This window comes from Miscanthus floridulus, chromosome 9 (genome assembly GCF_019320115.1).
Source record: "Miscanthus floridulus cultivar M001 chromosome 9, ASM1932011v1, whole genome shotgun sequence".
NCBI lineage: Eukaryota > Viridiplantae > Streptophyta > Magnoliopsida > Poales > Poaceae > Miscanthus > Miscanthus floridulus.
In genome coordinates this window covers 81,353,902-81,372,306 of record NC_089588.1, presented here as the reverse complement: position 1 = coordinate 81,372,306, position 18,405 = coordinate 81,353,902, and positions in this window count along the sequence as shown.

The following is an 18,405-nucleotide window of genomic DNA, read 5'->3' as shown; positions in this document are numbered from 1 at the left end:
TCAGCTGGCGGCTACTGTTCCTCTATCCAACAAAGGTAAGGTTCTAGGGCAATCAGGAAAATCTAGAAACTACAAATCTTGTCGATATTCACAATGCAGCTTACTACTATATGGAGCCATCGACAGGAAGGTGGATAGATTATACCTTGCCAGAAAAGAAGGGCGATCTAGGGAGACCTTGTCATCTCCATCACCATTGGACCTCACATCTTCCAAGAAGCTGTCTGTGACTTCGAAGCAAGTGTCAACATCATGTCAAAGTTAATCTATGAGAAAAACTTAGGAGATCCTTTGTTGTACACAAATATGTATTTGCAGCTTGTAGATCAGTCACTTTGCTACCCCAAGGGACAATCATATGTTCCTGTAGACTTTGTGGTTTTGGAAATAGGTGGAGATGAAAGGGCACCCATCATCTTGGGCCGACCTTTCCTAAGCACTGCAAATACCATCATCTATGCGAACTGTGCAAAGATCTGCTTCACAATCAAGGACAAGAAAGATAAATTTTCTTTCAAGAATCGTATCCTGCAATCTCCTAGACATCTACAGACGCCATACCCGTCCAAAGAGACAACAGTGACTAAGAAGATGAACAACAGAAGAAGGAGGAAGAACAAGATTAGGCAGTCACCACAAGAATCAGTCAACATGATCAACACACTCAGATTAGAGTATGACCACCTCCTCGCTTTACCATTCCTTGCCAAGAAGGATGATCCTGGTGTATCGACGATCGAGCGTACCATTGGACAAAGAATCTTCCACAAGACCTTCTACAACATAGGATTGGGTGTCAACATAATGTCCAAGGTAACATATGAATATTTATTTAGGTAATGAACCCTTGTACCCTACATATATGCAGTTGCAGATGGCGAACCAATCAATCCAATTCCCGGAAGGAATAGCAAAGGATGTTATGGTAAGAATACATGACCACTTTGCCCCTAGCTGACTTCATGGTTTTGGACATGGGAGAAGAAGAAGACTGATACACCCATCATCCTGGGAAGACCGTTCCTCAACACCACCAACGCTGATCATCTATGGCAGATCTAGACAAGTCCACTTCCAATTCCCTGGAGAAAAGGTACGTTGTTATTTCAATAGTTATACTACTTATGAGCAGCCAAAGAAGGCCCGCTCTAGGAGGAGACATCGATCACACAAAGCTAGAAGAATCAACCCTCGAAGAGTGGATGGGAGGAAGATGAGCAACCTAAAGAATTTGTGAAAAAGGAACCTACACCGCCTAAGTCAAGCCCACTGGCCAAGCAGGTGTGGAAGGAGAAGGTGACATCATTAGAATCAAAAGAGATGCAACCATCAGGGTCTCCATCACCGAGATCGGATGATGCACCCTGAAGAACGAATAATACTAAAGTAAAGTCCTATTCCGGAGGATTTAAAAATATGAACCCTCAGCCGTGAGATAATATCGGTAGTTATCCATATTTATTTTCAGTATTGCATGAATTGTTCTTACTTTAGTATATGTACTTTTCTACATTAGCATTGCATTAGGTTAAAAATATATGCATACATCTAGTTATATTTCATTTTCTGCATATAAAGAAAAATTAAAAGTTTTATTACTGCAGATCATCATCACATAAGAAAAGAAAACAAAAATATTATTGCATCCTTAAGCCCCATGCGAATAATTTTCATGTTATAACAAGCCCAAGGAATATTCACCGTGGTGGCATAAAAATAATATATATATATACTATGCCTACATATTTTCTTTCTTGCATATAAAAAAGAGAAAAATAAAAATATTAGATAGACATCCTGTTAAAATTCTACCATTAGAAAATCTATCTAAACTCACAAGAACAAATTTATGAATGGCTGACCGCTAACACCTTATCTTAATCAAGCCACGAGTTTGTTCTTGTTGGAGTATTTTGTAGGATGATTCACATGATAAAGAGCTAGTTCACTCAGTTGTCTTCATCTCACTCCACTCAGTGGATGAGAAGGACATACGCTGACAAACCCACTCTGAGAAAGATCAATCAACATCCAACGATTGACCATGGCAACATCCAGCTTGGGGGAGGAGCATCCCCCGTGTATCTAGCTAAGTATTTTCTTCCTTTAGTTTTACTATTAGTAAGTTTGCTTTATATTAGCTAAAGAAATAAAAAGATGTATAACAAACTAAAACAAAATAAAAATTATCTTAGCCAGTTATATATAAATATTATAAGGTGTGATCTTAAACTTAATAAAAGGTTGTTTAGTTTGATTTTTAAGAGTTGAGCTAAATAAATAAAAGGACTCTAAAGAGAATCTCTTACAATGGAAATGATGAATAGTTGCTTCTGTCGTAATTTCTTTCAAGTACCTAGTTTTTCAGCCTTGAATTCTCTAGGAGTTTTGGATAAGAATGTTTTGATATAAGAATTTACTCTGAGCTTGAAACTCATGGGTAGCATATGCCTGATCTAAGTCTAGGTAATTGATGGATATGATATGAGAAGGTCTGAGCTACTGTTTATCTTGTTCCAAGTGATACTAGAGTTCTGAAGATTTATCTTTTAAAAAATATAAAAATGCTTCATGATGAGTTCCTTGTATGACAAAGCTTGAATTCCTACTAGAGCCATAAATGATATTTAGACTAGGAAAACTTCCACTCATATATGCTGCTTGGTTTTGACATTGAGTTTAGTCAAGCTTTGTTGACCCTTATGAGAGGTTTGCCATGCTCTTAAAATCAAGATCACAGTACACATCACCCACATATACACTACTCCTACACTGGGGGTAGGCGCAAAAACATGCCATTCCATTTAGATCCCACTCAAAATATTTTACTCCTACACTAGGCACTGAACACCAAAAATATACCCTATAGGATATCCCCAAATAAATGCTCCATAGTTCTTGTTGCTATCTCTCAAAAGTTTTGTTACAGAAAAAGAAAGCATTAGGGCTATGCAAAAGTTATTCATAAAAAAAGAGTATTGAAAAAATGGATAAGTGTCTAGAAATCTAAAATAATGGGTACTCAGATGCCCACCTGAAAAAAAGAGAAGAACGAAAGAGATGAATAACATAGCCCATGTTTTCTTGCAAAGTTATTTCCAATTTCTATAAGAGATATATTTTCAAGGAGCAAGGTAGAATTAGGTTAGCTACCAAATATATACCATACATTCACACACATGGACATTTTGATTTGATTACATGACTCAACCCTCTTTGAATCTATGGTTTGACTTTACAATATATGTATTGCAAGTATGCTCTTTCATGCTTTCTCCACTCCTATGAGCTCCACATAAGCTTTAGTTGTAGGAAGATAAAGGCATAACATCACAATTGCCTTTGGTAAGGATCCACAAATACCACATATATTGAGAGACTTGAGAGTGTCATACAATGGAAGCTCTGAGTTTTATTGTGAAAACTTACAAAAACTCTAGGAATAATGGTTGAGCAAAGAACTAGAGACATAGTGCTTGACTTGATCGTTCTAGTCTTTCGATTGCACAAGGCCTAAGTGAAGGCTAAGAAGCCCCATGGTTGAAGGTAATATGGGTGAGTTTGAAAGTTAGATCAGTTTACTCTAATCCAGAGGATAATTCTTGTTTGAACGCATTGTACTTTTGAGGAGTGAAAGCATTGAAGTAACTCCTGATCCAATTTTTGCTAAGTTTAATTTTGCTAAGGGACTAGCAAAGGTGAAGCTTGGGGGAGTTTCTTGATGGTAGTTAACAACCATTATAATCCATCAAAGAAACTTGAATAAAGGCATAAATATGATCACTAACAAAGGTCTAGGGGGTTTAAACTAATAAATTCCTATGAGTTTTGGTGAATCTGTATTTTCTAGCAGGGTTTAACCAGAAAACCATCAAGGTGGACCTACATGTCAGATTTAATTGCGCTTATCCACCGTGAAACAGACACTAGAAGGTTCTAGAGGACACCTAGAGGATACCACGCCTGAGGACAAAGAGGTAGAGGCTGCCATCTGTAGGCTGCCTGGCCCCTAGGGCCCACTGTTAGCCTCCGTGTCGCAATGTCGGTTCTCCACCGCCTCCTAGGTTGCATCTACATTGTTCCTTAAGTCGGTTTGATACAAGGGCTCATGTTTGATGCTCTAGGCTATATATACTAGCCCCTATGACCCCCCCTGAGGCATCAAGTCTTTTTGAGAAGATAGAAACCCTAATCATCCTCAGAGCTCCATCAATTTTAGGGCATAGCTAGTTTGGTTAGATCTAGAGGGAGGCAAGCAGGCTTCGCTTGGATTCCCGATCGTGTCAAGAGCGTGGTTTGGTATAATCCTTGTACCCCCTCTCTTTTGTATCTCCGTTATTTTTATATGCTGCAACAATTGTTATGATAATATTAGAATTCATCTTGTGCACGTTCTTTGTTATAATGTTCATCGTCATCTTTGATTATATACTTAGTATAGCTAGTTTATCATTATGTTTATGCATAAGTTCACAAAGCGCTCGCTCCAAAGTACACGGGTTGTGTGGTTGACATTGTGTAAGCATGGTGCTTATACGTTGTTGACTTGTGGATACACCCTATATTCTGGGCCATGTGGTAGATCATGGATGTGCCACTCCTGTTGAGTCCTTTGTAGTCCACTCCCTGAATATAGGTATTCAAGTAGGATCTTGTTACGAAGGAAGACAAGCTCTGTTCTTAATCTTCCTTAGTAATACCCCTTATGTGTAGATATAAAGATGATCTTAGCCATGATTACTAGGTGTAATTGCACTAATCAATGTATGCTTTGACTTGTAATTAAGAATGTGAAGCAGAACCGACCAATTTATAAGAGCACAAGTACAATGGTAGCCCGCAAGCAATCACACTGTCATACTTGAGCCCATATAAACTCTGTAGTCCATTGAGTACCTGTGAAGGGTCTTGATTTAACCAACATACAACCAAGATCATACATTATTCAACATACATGTCACATGTTACATAAAGTTCACAAATACAGTTCATCCATCTGAGTATGAATTAAGGTTATTACAAACCATGTTAGGTAAAAGTTTGAAACCAACATCTACAACATTGTTTAAATATAGTGCCAACTCACGATCACACTTCCACAAAAGCATAAGGGAGGGATTAATAAGAGATGCCAGCCTAGGGCTTACTCCTTGTCCACGGTGGGACAGAAGCAGTTCTTGCAATAGCCATGATAAACTGTACCATCTACAACAATGGGAATAAAACACTGAGTATGAGAAGGTACTCAGCTAGACTTACCCATCATAAACCAAAAACAAAGTGACTCCAAGGATTATGCAAGGCTTTATAAGTGTAGCTAGCTTGATAATATTTTGAATAAAAAGCTTACCAATTCAAGTATATAGTTATAATTCGATCATCAAGTTAATTATAGCTATTCATCTCTAGATTAGCAACTAGCCTATGCCAAACATGTGGTATATCATTTAGTAGCATATAGTAGTAACCATAGCCGGTATAATAATTCCATGTTCACCATAACCATCATTCCATAATACGGTTACTACGATGTTGGGACTAGCCAAGTTTCTCACTGTCCAGGAGAGATGGTGATTCGAATTGATTTCAACTAGCTAGGAATTGATTCTTAACACAAACGCAGGTAGAATGTACTCATCTACTAGCACCGCACAATCAGGGACAACTCAGGTCCACATTTCATGGGTTCACCTAGCGCTGCACAATCAGGGACAACCAGCTGCCAAGACATTCAGGCCCGATCTGCCCTTGGGCTCATGTCTAGCTCCCCGCACAGCCTTACTACCATCCAGAGTACGCACTTTTATAGAACAGGGCCCGACCTGAGTTGAGCTACTCGGCTTCATGGTCGAAACGAGTTATCCGACTAGCTAAGTGAGAGGCATGTGTTCAATCTCGACAAAAGCACCAACAACAGTACGGTCCTTAATGGGCACAGACAAAATTAGATGAGTCAACCTACACATAGACTCCGCTCGGTCTCCATTTACATTATCCCATGGTTCTTTTCCACGATAGCAAATATAGCCAACCATGACAGGAAATCACCCGACTTCTACCGGTCTAAGCATGACTAAGCATATATTCAATCCTAGATCTACATAGGGTTAAAGGTATATGTATCTAGACAAGGTAGTTCTATGCATCAAATGTTTCCAATCAACTCTTATAACCTAATGCATCAAACGTAAAGGACACAAGTGATATTTTGTAAAACATAGGAGACTTAGCATGCTCCCGGGCTTGCCTTTGAGTAAAGAGTGTGATAGAACCGCCCAATTTATACAAGATCAAGTACAACTATCCCCGTTAAACACATTGACACACACATACTCTCACTTGTATAAACCCGATAGTCCGTCGAGTGTCACGAAGGACCTCGGTAGATCAACTTCACAACCAACATCGCGTTATTAAGCAAATACACATCATATACATAGAGTTGTAGTGGAAATAATATACAAATGGGTTCACAAATAATATTACAAGTTTGGGTTTCAAAACCGGTTAAGGGAAAACAACATGGCTTTCAAATGATTACATTAATATAAGTTCCAAAACATTGCTAGCATAAGTGACATCCTCCGACTGAAAGCATATAGATGAGAAATAAATGTAGAGTCATCGAGCCCACCGGCGGTTAGCCACCATCTTCAGCAGGCCAAGAACTTCACTTGTAACATGGTGGGATAAACCTCTGAGTACTCGAATATACTCAGCTAGACTTACCCATCATAAACCAGAATTAAAATGACTCCAAGGATCATGCAAGGCGTTATAGGTGAACCTAGCCTGACAACATTTTGCATAAAAAAGCCACTAATTTAGCTATACATTTTATAATTCGATCATCAAGTTAATTATAGCTATTCATCTCTAGATTAGCAACTAACCTAGTGCCTAAACATGTGGTATATCATTTAGTAGCATGACAATAGTAACCATAGCCAGTTGTAATAAGTTCCATGTTCATCATAACCATCATATTCCATAATCCAGTTACTACTTTGCTGGGGCTAGCCAAGTTTCTCACTATCCGGGAGAGATGGCAATTCGAATCGATTTCAACCAGCTAGGAATTTATTCATAACTCAAACCCAGGTCTACTAGCCACGGTAGCCTTAGGTCACCTTTAGTACAACTCAGGTCCATATTTCGTGGGTTCGCCCAGCACCGCATAATTAGGGACAACCAGCTGCCAGGACGTTTAGGCCTGCCCTGCCCTTGGGCTCACGTCTAGCTCCCCGCACATCCTTACTACCATCCAGAGTGCACACTTTTACAGAATGGGGCCCGACCTGAGTTGAGCTACTCAGCTTCATGATCGGAACGAGTTATCCGGCTAGCTAAGTGAGAGGCATGCATTCAATCTTGGCAAAAGTGCCAGCAATGGTACGGTCTTTAATCAACACAGACAGGATAAAACATGCACACAAGACCTCCATGTCTAGCAGCCTCTCAATCCTCAGATCCTATCCGGTCTCCGTTTATTCATCATCACATGGTTATTTTCCATGATAGCAAATATAGCCAACCATGCTTTGATATTCACCTATATGTCGCAGGTGACAGGAAACCACCCGACGTCTACTGGTCTAAGCATTGCTAAGCATACATCCATTCCTAGACCTGCATAGGGTTCAAGGTATATTTCTAGACAAGAACCTTACACAACGACTGAGCTTGAGCAACTAAGGTCCAAGAGCATACCTTTCAGGGGTGTTTCGAACTATAGGGATGTCAGCATGATAGATATGGTAGTTTGTGACACTGGTCTCTAGATTTGTAGGAATTCATTGTACAACCATGAGAAAGAAACCCTTAGGAAGGGGATGATATTCAACACAATGTCAGAGATGAAACTCTTCCTTTAGGACTATGCTGTGTACCACCATAGGACGTACACTGTCACTCATTCGGACCAGGAGTTGAGGTACCACTTGATATGCAAAAATGATTGTATGTGGAGGTTAAATGCACAAAAGAGACAGAGTGATGGCAAGTGGAGGATAACTAAAGTTGTCGAACCCCACACTTGCCTAGACGATAGGGGGAAGGAAAATCATTAGCAGCTCACTGCACGTTACCTTGCCCATCGTATATTGGGGCTCATTGATGACAATAACTATATCTTGGTGTCTTCTTTACAACAGTCCATATCTAGATTCCTTAAGTATGATGTGACATACAGAAAGGCTTGGCGTGCTAAGCAAATTGCTCTGGTGATTCGATGGGGTACTTGGGAGGAAGCGTACAACAAGGTGCCCCGCATCTTATGTGCAATGCATTACTACAACCCTAGCTTGAAATAGTTTGTGGACACCGGAGGGATGTTTTTTTGGGACCCATTGAGGCATGTCCTCTATCATGTGTTATGGTCATTCGCGCAAACGGAACATGCATTCTAGTTTTGTCGACCAGTCGCACTTGTTGATGGCACTTTCCTAATAGGAAAGTATAGGGGCACCTTGATGATGGCTGCTGCTGTTGATCCTAAGGACCAGATAGTACCCATGGCTTTTGCTTTGGTAGAGGAAGAGAACAATGAATCGTGGTCATGGTTCATGCGGCTTCTACGTGTGCAAGTGCTTAGCCCAACTCGCACTATATGTTTGATCTCGGACCATCACGTAGGGCTTCTTAATGCTGCTGCTGAGCATATAGATGGGTTCCCGCCTCTAGTACATAGATGGTGCATGAGACACTTTGCCGCTAATTTCTAGCGACATCAGCAGAAGCAGGAGGTATGTGACAAGGTAAATGCTCTATGTTGTGTACGTACAGAGCACCAGTTCAAGGAGACAAAGAGAGAACTAGACAAGATGGTAAATGCAGTGGGAAAGGCCTGGTTAGAGGCGCAGATGGAACATAAGGCTCAGTGGGCATTAGCATATGACAAGGGGTCCTTCAACCGTGTATTCACCGGAGTTCGATCGTTGCCTATGTTTGGAATTGTTGAGTTCTCCTTTCATAAGTGCAACGAATATTTTGTGAAGAGGTGGGAACTTGCACAGAGGAATATAGCTGAGCTGGGATGTTTTGGAAAGGCCAGAGCTAAACATTTGAAGGAGGCCGAGGAATTGGCCAAGCAGCACACCGCCGAGCCGTATGGACCCCGCCGCCATATCTTTAGTGTACGGGGCAAGGGTGGCACAAGCTTGGGTGGCGAACATTATGGTGGATGAAACTACCAAGTTGATCTTGAAAAGGTAGAGTGCAGTTGCAATGTCCCTCAGATCATGCATGCCCCTTGCTCTCATATGATCACGCCCTGCAGGGTTCGCGGGTACAACTATGAGGATCTGCCATATATGTCACCTTTGTATCTCTGTTCGAAACACCGTTAGTATTTGGGAGATGAGCTTCAAGCCATACCTTGACCCGACACTAGTGGCCACCTTATAATGGTTATGACTGCGTGCCACATTCGGATCTAATGAAGGTAGGGAAGGGTAGGAGGAAGAAGAAGCGACTCAAGGGGGACATGGACGCTATGAGAGGGTACGGCGAAGACATGTACGGTGGGGGAGACTTCAACGAGACCCATGGCAGGAATCTTTGCTCCGTTTGCAAACAATCTGGTCACAAGGCTAGCCGACATAGAAGACGAGGGCAGCAGGTGATTTCATATTGTGTTCGTATTGCATAACAAGTAGTTCAAATTTTGCAATGCTACATAATATTAATCTGAATATTGTTAATTTGAATACTCTAACCCTTTGTTTATCAATTTATAACAGGATGGCCCCTCCCACGCCGCACCAGTTGTACCCCCTTCTTGAGGTGGAGTACGATGACCCCCTTATTCCACCGGATGACGAGGTTTCCAAGAGGCGTTCGAGGGATCCCTACATTCCTAGGACTTAGTTCATTATGTCGAACTTATGTCGAATGAATATTGTCGTCGAAAACTTATAGACTCATAAACCAATAAAATATTATGTGGTAACTTGTCGTCCATTTATTTGCTTCATGTTCGTTTCAACTTGCGCACGGCCGCGGCAGCACTTGTAGTTTTGGACAACTCAATAGAAGCTGGATGTTGTCTGTCCGCGTCACTACCGCGCCATGGTCTATGGCGCGTCACTGACGCGCCGTGGCACTCTGGCGTGGCAGAACCTGGGCTATGGCGCTGGCCTGAGCCAGTGGGCTATGGTGCTGTATTCGAGATAATTTCACCCGATTACGTTCGTTATAGAAATTTTGAACGCATGATACAAATAGATGTGATTCACTTAAGATCGATTATGGGTAATCCGAGTACATGATACATGGGTACAATATATCAGTAGTTCAAATAGAATATAAGACAACACAATGAATTTCTACTACATATCTACATTGATCATTAATAAAGCATGGAACTAATAGACGGCGCAATCAAAAACCGACAATTATAGCAACAAAAAAAATACATGGTATACATACTTCTAACTAAATAATTAATCTTAACATTGACAAAATCAAACTAATATCTTCCTTCAAACCGTAGACCATAGTTCTCAAACATAATTTTTCTCCTAACCTTAACTATCATTCATAATATCCTATCCACCATTCAAACAAAAATAAAATGTGTCATTACCTTGAACGAGGACGAGGAGGGACGGAGGCGGCCGGGGAATGGAAGGGAAGGGAGGGAGGCGGCAATAGAGGGCTAGGCGGGGGGGTGGGGGGGTGGGGGGGGCTGCCGGTGTTCGTGGCGCGGCGGCCGGCGGGCTCGACGACCAGGCGGCCTTGCTGCTCGGGGGGGGGGGTTTATTCGGCTCTGTCGCGCCACGGATCAGGGCACGGCACTGCCGCACCAAGATCGGTGGCGCAGCAGAGCCCTACCACGTCACCGGTCGCGATTCCGGTCATCGCCACGTCAGCCCGCTGCCGCGCCACCATGCATGGCGCGGCATAGGCATTTGGCCACGTCACGAAAATAGGCGCGGCCAAAAGTATTATTTTTAATAAAAAACCAACAACGTTAGATTTAAAATTAGTTTACAAAAAAATGTTAAAATTAAAAAAAATCACTTCGACAGGCCAAAAATGATGGTGTGCTTGGCCAACAGCGAAGGTGGCTGCTCGCTGGGTGTGTTCCTAATTAAAACTTTGTACTTTTTGATCGGAAGGAGGGTACGTGGAGTACTTAGCTCTTTGGGCCTGCCCTCTAAGCGACCAGGGGATTTTTTAATCCTTTTTTATTCAATATTTTAATAATAATCGCTCCTAACAAAAATTACCGATCTAACCCACCAAATAACGTTGTCGCACCACATGCAATGGCGCGGCAACATCCACCATGTTAGACGGTATTTTCGACATGGAAAACGCTGTCACGTCACTCCCGCTAGCATGACAGTATTGTCCTGTCGCGCCACCAGGAGTGGCGTGACCAGATCAAATCTTTGAAAAATCATAACTCTTTGATAGAACGTCGGATGAAGATAAAATTTATATGAAAATTATAGCTCTCGATGAGATCTATAACTATGTAGTTTTGAGTTTTTTCATTTGAGTACGTTAAAATTCTCAAAAAAATAATATAAAATTTCAAGAGCATAATAACCACGTATTAATACTTGTCATATTAGAAAAATGATATCATTTCTTTATATTGTCAAATGAACATACTTTTAATATAAAGTTGTAGCTCTTAATAAGATCTACGCCTTTGTAGTTTTGAGTTTTAACATTTAGAGTCGTTAAAATGCTCAAAAAACTAATATAAAAATTCAGGAACATAATAACCGCAGTACTATTACCTGTCGCATTAGAAAAATAATATCGTTTCTTTATGTTGTCAAATGAAGATACTTTTTACATGAAAGTTGTCTCAATGAGATCTACAACTTTCTAGTTTTGAGTTTTAACATTTAGGAGTAGTTAAAATGTTCAAAAAAATAATATAAAATTTCAGTAGCATAATAATCGCGTACTAGCGCTTGTTGCATTAGAAAAATAATATCGTTTGTGTATCGTGTTAAATGAAGGTACTTTTTATATTGAAATTGGAAGCTCCCAATAAGATCTACAACTTTTATTTAAAAAATAGTTTTATGTGACATCAAATTAAGAAATATACGATTTTTCTAAAATGATAAGTTTTGATACACGATTAATATGCTGCTAAAATTTTATATTAGTTATTAGAGTATGTTAATCACCACAAATATGAAAACTCAAAACTATAAACTTGTAGATATCATTAAGGGCTACAACTTTGATATAAGGGAACGTATCTAGTGCAAACCAACGACCCCATGCAACCTTAGAAACTACGAATCTAGGCCACAAGATGTCAATCCAATGGGCAGGGTTAAAGGTGAGATTTTGCGCTTAAGCCCCCCACCAGCCGGCCATTTCCAATACCCCCAGCCCTCTCTAACCCTGTCCATTGGATTAGCATCTTGTGCCCCAGATTCGCAGTTTCCAATGTTGCACGGGGTAGTTGGTTTGTGCCAGATATATTCCCTTGATATAAAATGTATCTTCATTTGACAACATAAAAAAAGATATTATTTTTTAAATATGGCTGGTATGCGATTACTATGGTGCTAAAATTTTATATTCCTTTTTTGAGCATCTAAACGTCCTTAAACGAAAAAAACTCAAAACTAGAAAGTTATAGATCTCGTCGAGATCTACAATTTTCATATAAAATTCATCTCCATCCAACGTCGTATTGAAGAGTTATGATTTTTCAAAAATTTAGTCTGGTCACGCCACTCTCGGTGGCGCGACAAGACAATACTGTCACGCCACCGGGAGTGGCGCAACAAGCTTTTCCACGTCGGAAACGCCATCCAACATGGCAGATGTTGCCGCGCCACATGCGTTGGTGCGACAGCATTGTTTGGTCACGTCGGGGGGCTGGCGCGACCAAAAGGGTTAGATCTGAAAATATTTTTTAGAGCGGTTATTATTAAAATATTGATTAAAAATGATTAAAAAATAAAAATTCTCCGTGACCAGGCGGCAGAAGTGGACCTTTGGCTAGGGACGCCATGAGTTGAGGTCAGCCCAAGGTGGTGGTTGCTAGCGAACAGAGGTGTGTTAGCCCAACAGATCTAAGGCGACGTGTGCAAACAAATGGCTTCGGCAGCCCGACGAGGCTAGCCGTGCCTGGCCATCACGAGGGCTACTCTGCCTGGCCACGACAAGGGTTACTCAGTCTGGCCACGATGAGGATTGCTTCGCCCGGCCACGACGAGGGTTACCCTGTCTAGCCACGATGAGGGTTGCTTAGGGATGGCAACGGGGCTGATTCGGATCGGGTGAAGTCTCTATGCACCTGAACTCGAAACCCAAAATCGAAACCCAAAACCGCACCGAACACTGATTCGGATGATAATCCATCCCCAAAACCTAAACCCACGGATACCCGAAATCCGAATGGATACCCGAAACCCGCTTTGTATGGCAACATAGTAAGAGAAATAAGGACTTTCTATAAACATATGCATGATATATATATACACATATTCACATGTATAAACAAGAGGCAACAAATAATAAATATTTTCATGAGTCAACTTAGAATAAATTTAATAATATAAGTAAATAAGTTATTATTAGCATACTATAAAACATGAGTTTTAATTCCAAATAATTTATTTCGGATATCCATTGGATATCCACGGGGTGGAAAACCAAATCCCGAAACCGAACCCGATTGGTTTCGGGGCCCGAACCCAAAAACCATGGGTGAGAAATCATTCCTGAACCCGAACCCGCAAGACCCGAAACCCATGGATATCCGACCCGAAACCGCCCCAGTTGCCATCCTTGGGGTTGCTTAGTCTGGCCACGACGAGGGTTGCTTAGACTGGTCACGATGAAGGTTGCTCGGTTTGGCCATGATGAGGGTTGTTTGGTCTGGCCACGACGAAGGTTGCTTAGTCTGGCCACAATGACGGCTGCTCAGTCCGGCCACGACGAAGGTTGCTTCGCCTGGTCATGATGAAGGTTGCTTAGTTTGGCCACGATGAAGGTCGCTCAGTCTGGCCAAGACCAAGGTCGCTTGGTCTGGCCACAACGAGGGTTGCTCAGTCCGGCCACGACGAAGGTTGCTCTGCCTTGCCACGATGAAGGTTGCTTAGTTTGGCCATGACGAAGGTTGCTTCGCCTGGTCACGACGAAGGTTGCTCAGTCTGGCCATGATGAAGGTTACTCTGCCCGGTCACAATGAAGGTTGCTTAGTCTAAGCACGGTAGCGCGACGAGGGTAGCATTTTTCGTGTCTTCTTTTTTTTGGTGTAATAGGGTCCCCACGGACAGCTCCACTGTTGGAATGTAGTCCTTCGCGCGTACCTTCACCCGGACGGATGAAGGTACCTTCGCAAGGACGAAAATACCTTCACTGGGGTGAAGAAAAAGCTAGGGAGCTAGTCCATACAGGAGAATAGAGTGGGAAGAGAGAGAGCCCATTTCCCTTTGCCCTTGGGTTCTATTTATAGGGGATGTAGGAGGATGCATCTTCCACCCCACATCTTTTAGTTGAAGAATTTACACGAAGATTCCTCGGACCTACTAGGCACTAACCCTTTTTATATGAAGAGGGATAGGCACAGCCTCCCCTACCTCACAAATATAATAAATAAATAGTCTAGATGCATGCAGTTGTGACTTTAATGAAGCTATAGGTCCTGCCAAACACCAAACTACCGTGACGTGGCATAATAATAACCCACGCCACGACTCATTGAAATTGATGTTTTAAAAAAGAAATTACCGGTAATGTATGTATTGTTTAAAGAGTCCATCTATTTAAATTATAATTTAATTTACCACAACCCTAAGTCACGTTGTCTAATTTTTACCAATATTTTAGGAGATTGTGTTAATATCTATATTTTTAAATAAATGTCCTATCGAAGCTATTTTTTCTAAACACTAAGGCTTTGTTTAGTTTCCTCTCCCTAAAGTTTACTCCCTATCACATCGAATGCTTGGACACATGCATAGAATATTAAATATAGAATAAAAAATAACTAATTACACAGATTACGACTAATTTACGAGATGAATTTTTTAAGCCTAATTAGTCCATGATTTGATAATGTGGTGCTACAGTAAACATATGCTAATGACGGAATTAATTAGGCTTAATAAATTCTTCTCCGTGGATTACTGAGGACTTCTATAATTTGTTTTATTATTATTATCTGAATACTCCGATGTGACAGTCCGATGTAACACCCGATGTGACATTCCTAAACTTTACTCTATGAATTTAAATACACCACCTAAACATAGGTGACCTACATTTTAACTATTATTTTTTTAAACAACCATTTAAGACCCCCTTTCGAACACATGGCTCCATTTAGATAGATGCATCACACATTTGAATACTGATAAATAGCTAACTAAGCAGAAATACATGCTTCCAATTAGCATTTAAACGTTCTTTAAACAACCATTTAGATGAACAATGATCAAGACTAAACTTTACATAAACTAGTTTGATATTGTAGATGTTGATACATTTCTCTAAATACTAGGTAAAAATTAGAGAACTTTCGTTACTACAAAGCATAATTTGGAACGCATAAAGTTAAAAAGAAACTTTGAGAAGAAAAAAATGGGACATGCATTTTTCCTTAGACTCAATCATGTCCTTCAATAGTTAGAGCGTTAGTTTAATCCTCCAAATTTTCTTTCGAGCTCAATTCCATCACTCAACCCTTATTCGCCTATTTGAATACAAGAGCTAATTGTTAGATAGCTAAAAATAGCCAAAATTAGCCCTAGCGCATCTAAAAAAAGAAGGTTAATAGGTGTTAACTAAGCCTTAAACTAGTTGGTAGCTAACTAGCTAGCCAACTCCAACTAATTTAGGTTGACTATTAGCCCAAACTAGTAATTAGTCCTAGTAATCCAAACAGTCCCTATCTGCTGGCATCAACGCTTGACTTGTCATCTACTTGTAGCTTAATTCTAGTATTCATATATGCACGTCATCAATCAGAATAGATCTAGAAACAAAAGTTATACCATATCAAAGATGACTCTCGTCTCTCATATTAGTATTTTTTTCCATCTCTATGTGCTAATTCCACGTTCCTATTCCTTAGAATTGGATCTATGCAATCAAGTCATGAATGGCATAGTCATTGGTAGGTGGCCCCAATTATCACCTTGACTCTACTGTAGAGGACCTCATCATCTATTCCTTAACGCACCCTTGAGCCGTGAAGAACAAGGTCACCCTTAATGAAATTGACACTAAACACCTTAAATTATGTGTTTTTATTTTAAACTTGTAGATCTATCATGTGGTTAGATTGAAAGTGCATTTGTCCCCCTATGTGAGTTTTAGTATATTGATGACATCCAAATCAGGGACTAATGAGATCTTAATGAGATGTATTACAACTTTAGTCCCTTGAAAGTTTTAAAGAGTTGATTTAAGATGAAATAGTATCCCTCAATTCTTGAAGTTGAAAAAGGCGGACAAACTCAAAGTGCTATCCAAAGCTTTTATATTTTATTTTGAGTTTAGGTCTACCATACTATAAAGAGGGATACAAGTTTAGATGGTCTGAGGAAGATAGAGTGCTCAAGCATAAAAATAAAATCAAAAGAGAGACACAAAATCACCTCACGAACACTTAGATATAATTTATGGACTTTTTGTAGTCAGAAGTCCCGGCGTTAGCCGGAAATCCCGGCTGTCGGAAGTCCCGACTTCCGTCGGAAGTCCCGGCGCTTTGGGACTTAACCACCTGGCTCGCTTGTCTGTCAGAAGTCCCGGTAGCCGCCGGGAGTTCTGACGATAACTGAGCTAGCCCAGTTGACTACGTCATGAACAGTGTTTCACAGTAGAGCCGGAAGTCCCGGCGATCTATGTCGGAACTTTCGACGCAGATCTGAACGGTTAGATTTTGCCTATGAGTATAAATAGCTCTCTCCTATCTTCTAACCATTACCCCACTCATTCATTGTTCACCATCCTTCGTCCAAAACAGCTTCCAAGCATTTAAGGCGCCCTTCTCCTCTCTCCTTTGCTCCAATCTTCAATTCCCCTAGGGTTTTGAGTGAAAGGAGAGTGGATTGAGTGAGAGAATCACTTTGGCAAGTTTGAGCACTTGATTTCTTCGTCAAGCCGGTTGGATTTGTGTCAATTACTCTTGGAGCTTTGCTCCTAGGTGGCTAGGTGTCGCCCAAGAGCTTCCATCTTATGGAAGAGCTTTGGGAAGTTTGTATTACCCTTGATTTCTTTGTGGAAAGCTCAAGTGACCTTTGTGGTTGCCTTGAGAGAGGCTAGGACGTGAAAGAGACTCTGACCTTTGTGGTCAGCTCAACAATGAGGACATAGGAGCTCCTTTGTGGGGTTACCGAACCTCAGGATAAATCCTTGTGTCCCGCGTGCTTGTTGTTGTTGGAATTTGTGCTATCATATTTGTTCTTATTGGTTTCTCATTCTCCCCTAAAGTTTCTCTTAGAGTTTGGACTCGATCTACGAAGTGGTGACCTTCCAGGCATCAAAGGAGCAACCCCAACGCTTCATCTTACCACCACCAGGAAGTGGGGTTGTAAGATATCTCGCACACAAAGTTCATTTTAGCACTTGTAGTAAAATTCTCGTAGGTGCAGGAACTCCCTGGCTATTTGCATCGGAACTCCGGACTGCCGGAAGTTCTGGCTCAAACTGTCGGGACTTCCAACTATTACTGGACATTTAACTTTGAGATTATATAGAAATTTTTAGATATGCCTATTCACCCCCCCCTCTAGGCATTGTTTATCCTTTCAATTGGTATCAAAGTGAGGTCTTCTTTTAGCGCTTCACTGTGTGAGAAGAAACAATGTTATAGTCCGACAAGATGCAAGCCGATGCCACCGAGATGGCCAAGAAAATAGCTGAAGAGTTGATGGCTTCTCAAGTCAAGTTTTTCCAAGATGAAATGAAGAAAATGCAAGATGAGATGAGCAAGATGAAGGAAGAACTAAGCAAGAAGGTTGAAGATGCTGTGAGTGGCAAGAATGATGCAACCAAAGACACCGCAAGTGATGTTGGAGCAGGCGAGCATGCTCATGGAAAGGGAATGTTTTCAAACATGGGCTTCGACTATGGACAACTCATCAAAGGTCCACCTCTACATTCTCCTTCCGTCAACCTTGGCAAGCCACCTCACTTTGATGGAACAAGATACACCGATTGAGGCTTACAAGATGAAGATGCACCTCATTGCCGATAAAACTTTGGGAAGTTATGGATGTTGGTGTGATGATTCCTACCAATGAAGATAGAGAGATAACTCTAGAAGAAGCATTCAACCTCCATCAAAATGCACAAGCCGTGTCCTTGCTTGTCTCAAGTTTGGGTCCAGATGAGTTCAACAAAGTGAATGAAATGGAAAGTGCTAAGCAAATTAGGGAAGCTTTGAGAACATCATTTGAAGGTGACAAG